General features: G+C 41.0%; 1 protein-coding gene across 4 annotated transcripts in view; it reads left to right on the top strand.

Moving 5' to 3' along the window:
- Positions 1-14520, top strand: part of GAS2 (growth arrest specific 2) — a 117173-nt gene that overhangs the window by 101219 nt on the left and 1434 nt on the right. The window lies entirely within an intron of this gene.

Raw genomic sequence — 14520 nt, 5'->3', positions numbered from 1 at the left:
AAGAGGTGTAGAGGGAGGGAGAATTCTCTAAGTGGAGATACTAAGTGAAGAGGGGAGAGGCGAGGGTTGTAGGTGCTGATGTCACCCTTCAGTGACTGCTGCCAGGCCAGTATGGGTGATGGAGAATGCATCTCAACTTGCAAGCCTCCGTGCTGAGGTCTTGAAGACCTTAGACAGTCATGCTTTTAATAAGCACTTTTAGAAGCTAATGGGCAGAATATGGAATATCCATTTCCATTAAATACTGTATATTAATCACATTACGTACAGAAGGAAAGAGGAAGGATCTTTGAATTTAGAGGCCACTAATATGACTTTAACATTAATTGCAAAATTTTGTTTTGATCTCACTACATAAGCTGGTTAGATGCTACAGGGCATGACTCACAAAGTGACAGAAAAGAGTTTTGGCCTTAAAAGATATTAGAACGAACAAAAGATGACATTTAGGACTAAATCAGGAAGGAATGACACCATTGCCAGCTTTGCCTCCCTGGATAGTATGGATAAGGATGTGGTTTCATGCTATCAAAACGGTGACATTTCTGGTAGCCAGTTAGCATGGAGTCTGTATATGAGGCTCTTACATAAACAAGGACAGTGCTGGAGCTTTAGCTGAATTGGAGACAAAGCATTAGGAAATATAGGTTAGACTTGTCAGGGAGGAGTGGGTATTGCTGCTCCTTCAACATCTTTATTTAACTCAGCATAAAAGGGACACAAGATGGTGTTTTACTAGAAAAGCTATGGTTTCTTATTGGCTTGCAGTTACTGCTATGCATTTAAGTTCCCAAAATATGTGAAGATGTTTGTACAAACAGAAACTTATCATGTGCAATGGGCTATTGAAGAAAGAAAAGGAAATGGCCAAAGGTCCTACCTGGCTGAGGATTTGTTCTGTGGGCTCAGTCATTGACAAATCAGTATCTAGATAAATAGAAATTTATCTCCGTGTTCTAGCCAGGCCCTACTTAGTCAGACAACATCCCTCCAGTAGTTGAAGGAAGAAAAGACACAGTGATGAGAATGGTTGTGTACATATTTATATCAAAGGGGATAAATTTATATTCGTTATTTCTCTAACTGTATATATATAAAACACCTGTATACACATCCCCACACACATGAAAAACTAGAAAATCATGAAAAAATATAGAAACGAGAGGACAGAGAGAAAATTATGGAAATATAAAAATAGAAGATGGGCTGGTGAAAATTTGAGTGTAAACTTTGGCAAGAATAGAGATACCAGAATTCTTGGAGGTGAAAGTGAATTTAAGGGCAAAGAAAACCAGGGGAGCTTTGTGAGGTCGTGTCTGAAAGCAGGGTGCATTTGAGCAGGCGGTTGCTGGTGATAACTTCCTAAGGCCTTAGTTGTGTGTGGCTTTTATCAATAGAGTTTGTGTCTTCCTCCAGGGACCTTGGGGTGGCCCCATGGAACAATAGGCTCATTTATATGTGAGCATGTGACCAGTCCCTGAAGTTAGAATGGATAGACGCCGTCAGTTATGAATTGTTTAATTCTTTTGGACTTCATCTTTGAGAAAGCTGGCTGAACAATTTGGAAGCTCTAAACTTTACCTACTCATATTGGAAAAATGAATGATTGAAATAGGATATTCAGTAAAGAAGAACTTTTAAATTCAGAACAGGACAGCCTATTGACAATGAGTGGTGGAGAACAGCTGTGTGGGAGATAAAGACAAAAGATATTTTTTAACCCGTGTACAAAGTGATATTTTTACATATGTATTGATAGGTAAGGTTGATTTATATTTTTTCTCTATGCTTTTGAACCATTTACACAGTATGAGAAACTGAATTAGAGGAAAAGGAAGACTTTGGTGCCTCAGAGAAAGTTTTTGGAGCCAAGAAGGATCACAGGGAACATAGCGATTGAACTTTGAAGAGTGTATGGCATTTTATTAGCATGTTGGGAGAAATGAGAACAAGGAATCATGACCTTGGAAAGAAAGTTTCTAGGAGAGAAATGCTGAGACAATTGTTCAACAGTCAGGAACGTCTTATATAAAAAAGGAAGATAAACTAAAGGGAAACAATGCGAAAAGCAAAGCTGTGTGTTCCTAAGTTAATGTCACACTGTTATCTGAAGATATTGTGGTGGTTTTGCTTAGTGTTGGGAAAATCCAAATATGTGTAATATGGAAGTACCTTAAAAAAGTAGCATTAGAGGATAAAATGAAATGGTCTTAGAAAGAATCTTGTAAACCATTAGGTACTATTAAAATGTTAGAAAACCCATTTGAGACTTAGGTAGCCTAGAGGTACCTAAGTGCTGAATACTCTTTCATTATATACTACTCCTGAAATATGTCAAGGGAAAAAAAAAGATCATCATTCATTTTGTAGTGGTTTCAGATAAATTTGGATCCTGATACAGTGAAGTATATGAGAATTTGCCAGCTAGCTTACAAAGCAAGAATATGGTTTTTATAGCAATAAAATTATTTTCTGGATGATGAACTATATCCATGTTCTATGTTGATGTTTTAGCAATTCTTTTTTCCCAGTTTTGTTTTCCTAAGTAGAAGAATTGAGTAGTTTAATTTTAATTTTTGTAAAGAAATACATGTATATAGTCAATAAAATGTTGCTGTAAGATGTGTGGCCAAAAAGAGCAAACTTGCCCCATCCCTTTCCTTCCCTTTCCATTCCTCTGTCTCCTGAGTTCTCCCCAGAAGCAGCTAGTTTCATCTCTTGTAGCTGTTTCTTCTTTTATTCATCTTCAAGTTTCCAAAACACCCAATGTTGCTGTATCTTATTTTTTTAATTTTAGACATTTTCTGTGGTATACTCGTAAGCCCCAAGGTAGCTGGAGTGGGAAGGTGATGATTTAACAATGCCGTGCTTCCCCCACCAAACACGAGTACTTCTCTTCCTCCTATTTGTGCAGCGTCATTGGTGATACCACAATATTGGTCGAATCAGGGCTCGGTGTTCACTTTACAATGATCGTGTCAATATTGTACTGTGTCACAATTACGGCTCCTTTTGTAACAATTTCTATTTTCCTTGAAGGCGATAACGTCTCAGTTTGTTGTTGTTGGATGACTAACAAGCCTTTACCGGACCCCCTTGGAGGACTGTAAAACCCACCGCCGTGATGGCACAGAAAGACAGACCAGTTCGTCTGTCGGTTTCGTCGCCAGTCCTTCCACATCTCCCTTTCTCCCAGGTTGGCCTTCCTGTGTCACCCGATTCTTCTTTAACGTGTTCTTCTGTTGGATCCCCTATTTCCTGGGTCACATCTTCTGCTGATTACTCTGTTGTTTTCGTAGAGGTCATCCTGAGAAAATGGGCATTCATTCATCCGACATCTTTATTGAACATGTATCATGAAAAAGCAATGCTCTAGGAGTGAAGATGTATCAGAAGACAAAATGGTAGATCCTTGACTCCCTTGAGGACTTTATATTCGTGTTGTATACATGTTTGTGTGCATGTAGCGTTGCCAGATAAAATACAGGGTGCTCAGTTACACCTGCATTTCAGATAAACAGCAAATGCTTTTCAGTATGAGTGTAGGGGACATATTTATTCTGCGAAAGTTCTCCAATGTTTATCTGAAATTCAAATTCAGCTGGGTATCCTGTATTTTTACATGATAAATCTGGCAACCCTAGTTAGGTGGGATGATATGGTACAGACAAGAAACATGATATGTACATTATAAAGCTTGCTAGAAAGTGGCAAATGTCCTGGGGGGTGGAGAAGGAGAAGTAGGGCCGGGTGAGGCAGATTGGGAGTGCCGGGAGCAGAGACGGCAGTGTCGAAGCGGTTAGGGTAAGCCTCATCTACAAGGTGAGAGATCAGCAAGAGCATGACAGAGGTAAGGTGTTAGCTCTGCAGTTATCTGGGAGAAAAAAAATGTCTTCTAGGCCGAAGGGATATCAAGCCAAGAGTGTGCCTGGAGTGACCCTGGAGTGTGTGAGAAATAGCAAGGAGGCCAGTGCGGCTGTCAGGGAACATATGAGGGGCCCTGTGGTAAGACGTGAAGTCAAGAGGTAACAGGTGTCCAGGCTGCCCAGGAACTTGGAGGCCACTGGCTGTGGGGAGCCATGCAGGGTGCCGAGTGGAGTTGCAGCACGACTTGACTTCTGTTTTAACAAGATCCCTCTCGTTTCTCTGTTGAGAGTGTATTGAGGGTCAAGGAAGCAGGAAGAACAGTTGGGGGAGGTCATTGTGGTCACCCAGGTGAGATGAAGGAACCTTGGACTAGGGAGGTAGCAGTGCAGATGGTGAGGACAGATGACCTCAGGATGAACTTTTCCTCCGCCGTTGCGGTATGAACATTTTCAAACATACACAGAAGTCAATACCCGTAGAACTACCATTTGGGTTCTATAATGGAGACTTTGCTATATTTGCTTTATCATATATCTATCCATTCTGTGTCTGTCATCCCCTAGTCTCTGATTCAACGTCTGCAGAAATACACCTTCCGTTTCCTTCTGTGATATGTAGTCATTTTCTCTATGGGATAGTCACAGGCGCAGGAAGTGTGGAGTAGGTGCACCACATTGGGGGAGCTAACTGACCCTTATACTGACTTTCAACCAATTTTCCCTTTTTTTCAGCTGCATTTCTCTCCTCACCTCATGGAAGGACCTGGTGATTCTAAAACCTCAATCTCCTATAATGTCAAGGCATGATTTGACTTGCTTCTTTTTGGCAGTTATCATTTCAGGCTTTTGTTGTAGTTCTTTCCACTCTTAGTTGGTTATGACACATCTGTTTCTTGTATTCTAAAAATGTGTTGACTCTTCTTGTTTACTGTTATATCCTCTCAACTTCCCTTTGTCCTGCAGATTTGTAATATTTTTGTTCCTTGCCTTTTATTTGATTGGGTCTTTAAGAGGAAGGAGACTTATGATTTCAAATATTCTGTCAGTATAAAAGATCTGAACATACTTTAGTAATGCTTTGTTTTCAATTTTAATGTACCTACCAATATACTAAAGGTAAGTTTTTCCAGTGTCTGGATTACAGACATTGTTGTTGATTTTGGGCACCCAAGAAAATAGCAGATTGGAAATCTTTGGTGTGTATCATCGTCACAGAAGAACTTAGGAGTACTCTTTGAGTCCTGATTCCAGCCTGTTGGGTTTTGGTATCAGTGTGTAAAGGAGAAAATGGGAGTTTAGATCGAGTCAGACGCGAACATTTGATTCGTGGGAGGAATGGGTTTTCATTGCTGCTTGGATACAGGCTTTCCTTCCTGAGTAGTTGTTGCATTTCGGGGCTGCATGGATTCTGGTTTCGACTGAGTATATACCAGCTGCAAATCCTCCCTCCAGGCTGCTCTTCTTTCCAGCGTCTTCCCCCCCGTTGCTTTCACTGTGCTGAGTGTTCTATGAAATATTTATCATAACTTTGCCTTCCCTGTCTGAAACGGTGCCATGGATGGGTAATTAGATTGTGGCTAAGGCTTCTTAATTTTATTTGGTGCAGAGCTGGGAAAATGGAGACCTTACATAACAAGTAAATGGGAGCTGACAGGCAGTTGGCATTAAGTGCACCTCCACAGATTTCTAAGCAGATGCAAATGGAACTTTTTGCCAGTCAGTCATTATATTCATCTGCTAGCTACTCTTCTCATGTTTGCTTCCAGAGTCCTTTGTCTACAGTGAGGCTGGGAAGTGAACTTCCTTGGAAGGAAACAACAAAAGCAGGCCAGAAGTTTTTTTTCTGACCAGCCTCAATAGCCAGAAGATTTCTGCCTCAAAGCCCTGTTCCTTTTGGAGGACTGGGTATAACCGTTTACAGCACTCTTCCAACAAGAGTTTGAGCATTACATTTCCCCTAATGTATGATCTATTACTAAAGGCAAGTCACAGAATTGGAGTCAGAAGACTGCATTTGCATTCTTGCTGTGTTTTTGTGAGCCACCTACTTACACTCTGTAAGCCTCTGTTTCTCCATTTGTGCAATGGGAATAGTAATACTAGCCTGCTGAAGCACTGAGCAGGTGTGCCAACAGAAGGAAATGACACCAAGAGGAAGGACTTCGCTGACTGTCAGGGACCTTCTCCTATATGGTTTCCTTTTGGAGTGTGGGGCCCAGGGCAAAGCACTGTGGATGATCCTAATTTTCAATATTTTTTTCTATGGGTGATTAAATCAGGTTCAAATTCAAACAGATTCCTCCAAACATGTATTAAACATCTTTGATGTATGTCTGGGGGTATGTGCAGAACTGGACAATATAATTAGTGATGGAGACATCATGAAATGTGAACATGTATCCCTAAAGAAAGTGTTGTCCGTGAAAAGGATCTAGATAGGAACTCAGACAACCATGATCCCAGGCAAAGCTCTTTTAGCGTGTGTCGTGAAGTGGTGATGAGCATTGTCTTCGAAGTCAGAGAGAATCAGGCTCAAATCTAAACTTTGTTACTTCCAAGGTAGGTGATCTTGGGCAATTTACTTAATTTTTTAAGCTACCATTTTTTCCTCTGTAAATGTAGATAATCAATCCTCTTAAAGTTGCACCAAGAATTAAATGAAATAAAATCTGTAAGAAGCCTATCATTAACATCACAAGATTATTGCTTTAATAATAATAATAACAATGGCAGGCTATACTATTGAGTATCATGCTCCAGGAACTTTTGCTATATGCTTACAGATATGGATATCTTTGTCCAACCAACTCTAGGAAGAAGGAATTATTATAAGCATTTCCAGATGAGGAACTGAGACAGAGAAAGATTACGTAATGTGTCAGAATTGTGTGACTAGTTGGCAGTAACCTTATTTAGGCAGTCTGGTAAAGGCAAAGCAAATGGTTACTGTTAAGCCATCTCCCTGAAGCTTTATCTAAGAAAACGACATCATCAATAAAGGACTATTAGGAAAATAAAAGTGAGACAGTAAATATGAAACATGCTTTGTAAACAATAAAGCAATAATTCCATAATCTTGTTGATTTAGGTAGTATTTAGTCATTTATAATTTCCAAAAGCTAGAGGATGAGATGAATCCCCGACCTTTGATGAACAAGCCTTCACACATCAGCTGTGGTGAACGGAGCCTCAGTTGCCGTATTAACAGGTAACCTGATCACTCACCTGGAAAATGCAGGGTTCAGGCTTTCAACAGGGCCAGCCAGTGACTGGACACCCGCCATCTTGCTCCTCCATGTGTCAGGGCACCTCAGGCAGACAGCTGAATTCCCAGTTGCCCAATTTTGAACATATGCTGTTTCAGTATACTATTACATGGTGACAGAGCCTGTTGTCCTATAAATTAATTGAACACTCTTTCTCTGGAGAGCAGATGCCTGAATTCTAAAAACAATATTTTCACTCAGGTTATGATGGCTTGTAAAAACACAGTTAACAGGGTTGACAAAGAGGTATCAGGAAGCATATGATATCCCAGGAGGCAGAACTGATCTAAATTTAGGTATGTCGTCTCTCCTAGCCAGCCAGTATCAGAGATGGTTGTCGCCTGCAAGGATGGCTCAGGTGGGGAGTGGTTAGCAGAGAGGGTGGAAATATGAGCCATTGCGGTGAGTGAAGTGGGGAAGGGCTTAACCACAGCTAGAGTTGTGCTGACTGACCCCGAACCTGCTGGCATTGAGAGAGAAAGTGAGGGTGTGAGTGAAAATTTTAAGTCATTTGTCACTACAGTGAACAATATTTTTTTTTAAATGCATTCCAGGTATAATGAGGATTTGTGAAGAAGATCGTGAAGAGAATAATATAATTAATTAATTCTGGATTCATTCAGGATATTTTCTTCTTCTCTCTTCCCTTCCTCCTTCTCCTTTTTCTCCTTCCTGTCCAGTTTGTAAATTGATACTCAATAGACTCTCCCTCTTTTTTATATGATTCCTGTGACTGCTTCATTCTTTGACTAAAATCTATCTTTTTTTCAGGGAATTCTCTAAACCAGAGGTCCCCAGCCTTTGTGGCACCAGGGACCGGTTTCATGAAAGACAGTTTTTCCACAGATTGGGGCAAGGGGAGTCGGGTGCAGACAGGAGGTGGAGCTCAGGTGGTAATGCGAGTGAAGCCTCTCCCACGAGCCCGCTGCTCAGCTCCCGCTGTGCAGCCCAGTTCCTAATGGGCCATGGACCAGTGGCCCACGGGGGTGGGGACCCCTACTGTAAACGATAGTTGATGTGGATTACCTTTTATGTTCTGTATGGTTTCAGTCTGTCTTCTAAAGACAAATCATTTTATCTTTCCCTCTTTCTTTCCAAAAGTAAGTAATGTCTTCTACTTATCCCATATTGTAATTGTTGCCAGGTATAACAAAGAATGAGACTCTTTAGAGAGGTCACACAGAGTTAGAGAAAGATGGGCTAGTAAATAAGTCAATAAAGTATCAAAAGTACTTTGCAGGAAAATCCCAATGTTTGAAGAAGGTAATCTAAAGGTCAGAGAGTGCAAAAATATTGCATAAAGCCAGTGATGCCCGAGTGCAGCATTCCTAGGTGTTAACTTTGTTCACCCATTCATTTAACAAACATTTATTGAGTGCCCATTGCATACTTGGTACTGTGCTGGGGCCTCTGGGTATGAAATTTAGCAAGGAATAACCTTGCTTGGCATTTAAGAGCTAAGTATTTGTTGAGTGGTCAAAGGGAGGGAATTAATTTTAATTTACTGGGTGAATGTGGAACATTTTCCTGCATGTAGAAAAGCACGACACTCTCAGGGGATTCTAAGGTGTTCAGAGTATTTGTTGGGTAGGTAATTTGGAGGGTGGCTCGGGCACAGACGAGAAGGGCTACCCACTGTATAGCCGCATGGGTGTGCAGTGCGCAACTTGCACAACTGTATGTGGTCACTCTGGCACAGAAAGAAGGTGGGAAAGCAATTGTAGCTGGGCCAGAAAGTGCCTTGTGTGTCAAGATAGTAGTTCTCATGGGCTTGGTGGGATGGAGGTAGGAGAGGGGATATCAGAATTACTGGGAATCTGTGTATGCTTCTGCCTACCCTGAAGGTGCAGATTCTACCCAGTCCCTGCACATAGATACACACACTAAATACTGCACTCCCCGAATCTTTGCAACAGACTTCTCGTGCTGAGAATGAGTCATGTTTCTCAGGTGGGTTGGACCTAAAAATGGCTGAGAAACTCTACAGAGAACCACTCACAGGTTTTTAAGTAAGGCAGTGCCGTGGCATGGTTGGATTTTCCTTTTAGAAAGATCACTCGGGCGCTGGACTACAGGGTGGATTAGGGAAGTGTGAGAGGTGGCGAAGGCAGCCTGCTGGAAAGCTTTTAGATCCTCAGGGTCTAATGACATCTGTGTTCAGAGCACTTGACAGACACTCCTGCTCGTCTTGGTTTTCAAGGTCACTGAGAGCGTAAGATTCGAATCAGGATGAAACAGATTGTCAGTGTTGTTCTGAGAAGGTGGCGATGACCTGAAGCATTTCATAGGAATTATGATTAAGGACAGATGTGAACACTGAAGCAGATACAGGCTGGAGAATTAAAAAAATAAAGCTGCCAAATATGAATATGAAGCATTTAACTTGAAATTCTGCTTATCTAAAAGACACTTCCTGTTAGTCATTATTTTTGTTCATGGTGTTCTTGTTTTGTTGCCTGTATTATATAGCTAATATAACTATATACAGCTTGGTCACTTTAAAAATAAAAAATAAAATGTTTGCAATGTTTGTAACAGCCCAGATCTGCTTACAGAACATCATTAAGGCTGTTGGGAGAAATACTGAGACAAGATTGTTTTTACTGATTTTCAAAAAAAAATTTTTTGTTTTTCTGTCTGTAGGAATCTCTTTCCCTGTGTCAGGATCAGGGGCACAGTGAGGAATGAGGCTGATTGTAAAAAAAAAATAAAAAATAGTAACAGACAGAATAGATGTAACATCCAAAACCACTGTTTGCAACATACATTGGGGAAGATTTGTAGCAACTTGAACTTATTTTTCTTTACTCAAGAAGAAGTGCAACAAACAACAGCACAGAAGATCAGTGTTAAATACCTGATTGATATGTGCATTAATGCCACTAGGCAAGAGGAGTTACCTTTTGGAAGGGAGAGCATGAAATTGCTCAACATCATGAAGCATCAAAAATAAAGAAGCTGTAAGATGTACCCTGAACAGAGAATCAAAGCCCATCCTACTTAGGCCAACAGGTACCTGGCAAAACTATATTCCGACTTATTGCCTGCCCTTGACGCGTACTTATTTCTGTAATAATTAGAGCCACTAGAGTATAATCTTCTGCAATTAAATTCAATGTTTCGTTAGGGTTTATTAGAACATAAATACTATAATCATTTTACGTAAGCGTTTAATTTGCTTAAGCTCCTTATTACTATTTCTGACATTGATGATCCCCTGCCTGTGCTAGATTCTCACTAGTAAATGATTAAGCGGACATGAAACTCTAAATCCAGGTTTACAGAATAGGTGGGTATGGTATTATGGACTGAAGGGTCCTTGTTCTGCACCTGATTTGTTGTGTGACTTTGTATGAGCTGTTAAAGAGCATCAGTTGTTCTTCTAAGAGCACCTGTTTTCTGTCTGTAAAATGGAAGTGATACTGATAATGATATAGATTAGGCAAAGCAGGTTGAGCCTGTGGAAATATACACATAAAGAAGTGCTATATCATGACTGTGTTAATACTGTTCTGAGCTCCATATTGGAGATTCCCAAAATTAGAAATACCTTGCTACTCTCCTCAGAGAGCCCACACATTATTAAAAGGGACACAGTGGTCAAGTCGCAATTACAGGGCGTAAAAGGAGTGAAACAATGAAATCACGTGTAAACTAAACAGCAGACAGTCAGGAAGCATTCGCTGCCCTGATGAAAGGGTGTGGTTGTGGAAGACCTTCCAGGTCAAGGTGATGTTTGACCTGGGGAAGGTTTCTTGTCCTGGTAAATAGGGAGGGCAAAGCAGAAAGTCCACAATTAGGGGCAAATGTGAAAAAATATGCGAAACAGAGTATGTCTTTCAGGAATAGAGAACTAACAGAATTCATGGGTCCCAGAGCTCAGGGCAGGGCAGGGCAGTGGAGGTTTTCAGGGCAGGACAAGGAGAATGATGTGTGCAAATCAAGGGAACTGCATCTCAGCCTACAGGGGAGAGGGAGCTAGTGAAGGTGTTTAGGCAGGAGACCATCAAATTTGCACTTTAAAGAATTGCTTTCGGTAGTTTAATAAATGGGTCAAGAGAGGGAAGCATAGAGGCAGTGAGGCATTTACAGTAGCCCAGGGAAAAGGTGAGGTGCTGAATGAAATAACGGCAATGGTAGCAAATACCCTGAGAAACATTTAGGAGGAATATGAATGTGTTTGTTATCTAACTACTTACAGAGATGCTCATGCCATCAGCCTTATTAGGAAAAGCTTGCGGGGCCTTCCTGAGGAAGGTAGTGCACAGGGATGTCTGCATTTGGAGTCTCAGGGAAGAGGCAAGGGCTTATAATTTGGAAATAAAATAGATGGTAGTGAAAACCATAAGGTTGCAAATAGAGTGGTTAGAATGAGAAGAGCAGCGGAGAAAGGATAGAATCCTTCAGGATCCTTTAGAACAGCAGAGCTTAAAAATAGAAGAAATAGAATTTATTCAAGAGGCAGAGGAAGAACAACGAGATAAACAGGTAGCATGAGATCCAGGCAAAGTCCCGTGATAGAGAATAAAGGAGGAAAGAATACTATCAGAGAGCTTACTTGAGAGATCAAGAATGATAAGGATTAAGGACCATCCATTGGAGCTGCTAATTCTAGAAGCCATCTGGTTTCCTTTCCTGGTGCCATCTAAGAGATGGGGGCAGAACAGTGAGTTGGAAATTACCAGAGAAGACACTGAGTGTAAACAGAACTCTCAGGAATATCGGCCATAAGAAGAAGGCATGAGAACAAATTAGACTGGGGTGGGAGGAAAAGAGTTTTGCTTTGTATAAAAGTGGAAGGAGGCGTGGGTGTGTTTATTTCCTGAAGGTTATGGACCCTTATACAATAAATTGGAGAGCAAGAAGAGAGAGGGGATGTTCCATTCAGCCAGCTTTTTAATGACTGGTAATGGGAATTAGGACATAGGGGAGGAACTGACCTGGTACAGAAAAACTTTTTGCTGTGATGAGAAAGGATGGGAAAAGGATAAATGCAGACTGAAGTAAAATAGCCAGTGGAGGTGCCCGGGGAGAGGAAGACAGGCCTAATTAAAGTGAAGCCATCAGTAGACTGATGTCGATGGAAGTGGGGAGTGCGTTTAAGAGTAACGGAGAATAGGAAATGGAGCAGACTAAAACCAAAATGATAAGGATTAATTAATTGCGACTGGCCTAAGGTCACATTCTGGAGGTGGAGAGAGTTCTGGCCGAGCTCAGCAGCTCTGCCCTGGTCTAGAAGGACTATTATATACTTGGTGTCCAAGATTGGGGTTTGGCAGGCAAGCACTGGGGAGGGGAGAGAGGGAAGAGTTGACAGTCATTGGGTTTACAGCTTGTGGGTTTGCTTTTAGGTTAAACAATGGGGGTTTTCTTTATGGAGATGAAGGTGGGTGTTACATTTTTTTCTTGAGACTTGACGACATAACTAAGAAAAGGCAGGGAGCTTCCACAGTCAATGGCCCTTAATCCCATGCTTGAAACTGTTGCCCACTTTGTCCACTAACTTCCTTAGGAAACTGTAAGTTGCTGACTAGCTGTAGGAAGGATATGGAAGACAAGGGGGGCAGCAATGTAGTCCCTGTGTACGCACATTCAGTAGGACTCCTTCACCTGGATCCTCTTTTTTTGTGGGCCTATGGATTCATTAAAAATTCTGCAAGGAGAGCTTGTACTTAAACAATTGTATACTCCAGGTGGAAAACCATTTCTTTTACTGTTTTCCAGAGTTAGCTAATTGTTTAAAAACTGTTCTCACTGGTAGTTCCTCCTGGTTGCAATAGCCTCACAATGAAGTGAAACTCTGCCAGAGGCATTCATACCAAGGATGTTTAGAGGCATTTCTTCAATGTAATTTGCAGGGCTAAATGGTGCCAGCACTTCAACAATAGGCCAAGCCACTCTCTGGGAACAGTGGGAGGAAGGGTCAACCTAGGATTTTGGTGCGGGCCTTTGTTCCAGGAACTCCAGTTTTGGAAGCAGGTAGTAGAGGCACACACAGGGACTTGTGGAAATGGGCAAATGCCAGTCAAGTTATAAAAGCCCTGATGAATTGTCTATTTTAAGGAGGAACTGTTGTGGGAAAAGCATTAGATTGGGAGCCAGACAATCTGGGTCCTCTTCTAAGCAAATCACATAAGAGATCTGGGCCTCAGTGTCTTCATCTGAAAAAAACAAAAACATGGTACCACTGATAGGACCAGGGGAGGCGAGATAATTAAAAGCTAAATCCTGACTCCTTTCATCTGCTTTATATTTCAGAGGCTCCCATTGAGAATTTGTTTAATGAGTAAAAGCTGATGCTAAAATAAGTGTAAAGACTTCTAGCTAGAATGTGTTTTCTAAGACTTTTCTATTCTAAAATTCTAGTACTCTAAATGGAAATAACCAGCAGTTACATTAATGTAATTCTCATGATTCTAATAATTTTAATTGTTGATTTTCAGCACATTTGTTGCAATGATTTTGAAAACAGCTTCACGTCAGCCACAATTTGGAATTTCTTAGCTTGAGTTCCATGGGTGGGTTTCTGGGAGTCTGTGAAACCCCTAAACACACATGCATGATTTTGAGTATATGGGGACACGGAAAGATTTCAAAACCTTCATCTCTCAGCAAGTAAATGAAAGCAGCAATGACACAAGTTATCACCCCCTTGATGGGAGTCAAAAACATCCCGATCTCAAGCTGACACAGTGAGAGGACTTTAAATAGATTGAGTAGACTTTGCAGTAAGAACAACTTTTCCCAAGTTGCCTCACACAACGCCATCCCTTTCTGAAGATTACATCATATCGCCAGTTTGTCTTTCTACAATTCCGTTGTGGGCATTTCATACTATTGTGGGTGGGGAGAGGGTCAGCAGAGTCTTTGGTCACAGTACAACATTTCCCCATAATCTTCCATTTTCTGGCATTTGAAAGATGTCAAGATCAAATTCTTTGGCTCTCCATGCCAAACCTCCTCAACTCTAACGTGTTTCTACTAGATAGAGAGAGAACCGTATGTTCTTCACTTTTGAATCTGTAGCCTTGTTAATCTGAAGCTCTAAAAGACTCGTGGTCCTGAAGGTAAGTTTTTTTAAAAACATGTATTCTAAAGTAATTAGGAAGAATAAGAGTAAAGGAAAACAAAAATGTTTGGCCATTTGATAACATCTTGCCTTGGAAGACTGCAGTTTTTCTGAGTGCATTTTCAATTCTATATGTGATACAATTCTATTGTATCTAATATTTGTGTGGTTATTAGCATTCAATAGCAGACATTTCCGTGGTCTTTTTAAGTCCCACTTCAAAGGGGAATAACCTGGTGGGGAGAGTGAGGCATTGATCTGAGGTGGTAGCAGGAAATGGGGGCAGAGATGAGCCTGTCATGGAATATCAGGTGTCAGA

This window comes from Pteronotus mesoamericanus, unplaced genomic scaffold (assembly GCF_021234165.1).
Source record: "Pteronotus mesoamericanus isolate MK-2021 breed Mesoamerican mustached bat unplaced genomic scaffold, CSHL_Meso_final contig_90, whole genome shotgun sequence".
In the NCBI taxonomy this organism is placed as follows: domain Eukaryota; kingdom Metazoa; phylum Chordata; class Mammalia; order Chiroptera; family Mormoopidae; genus Pteronotus; species Pteronotus mesoamericanus.
The sequence above is the reverse complement of the archived record's forward strand: the minus strand, read 5'-3'. Positions and strand labels throughout refer to the sequence as shown.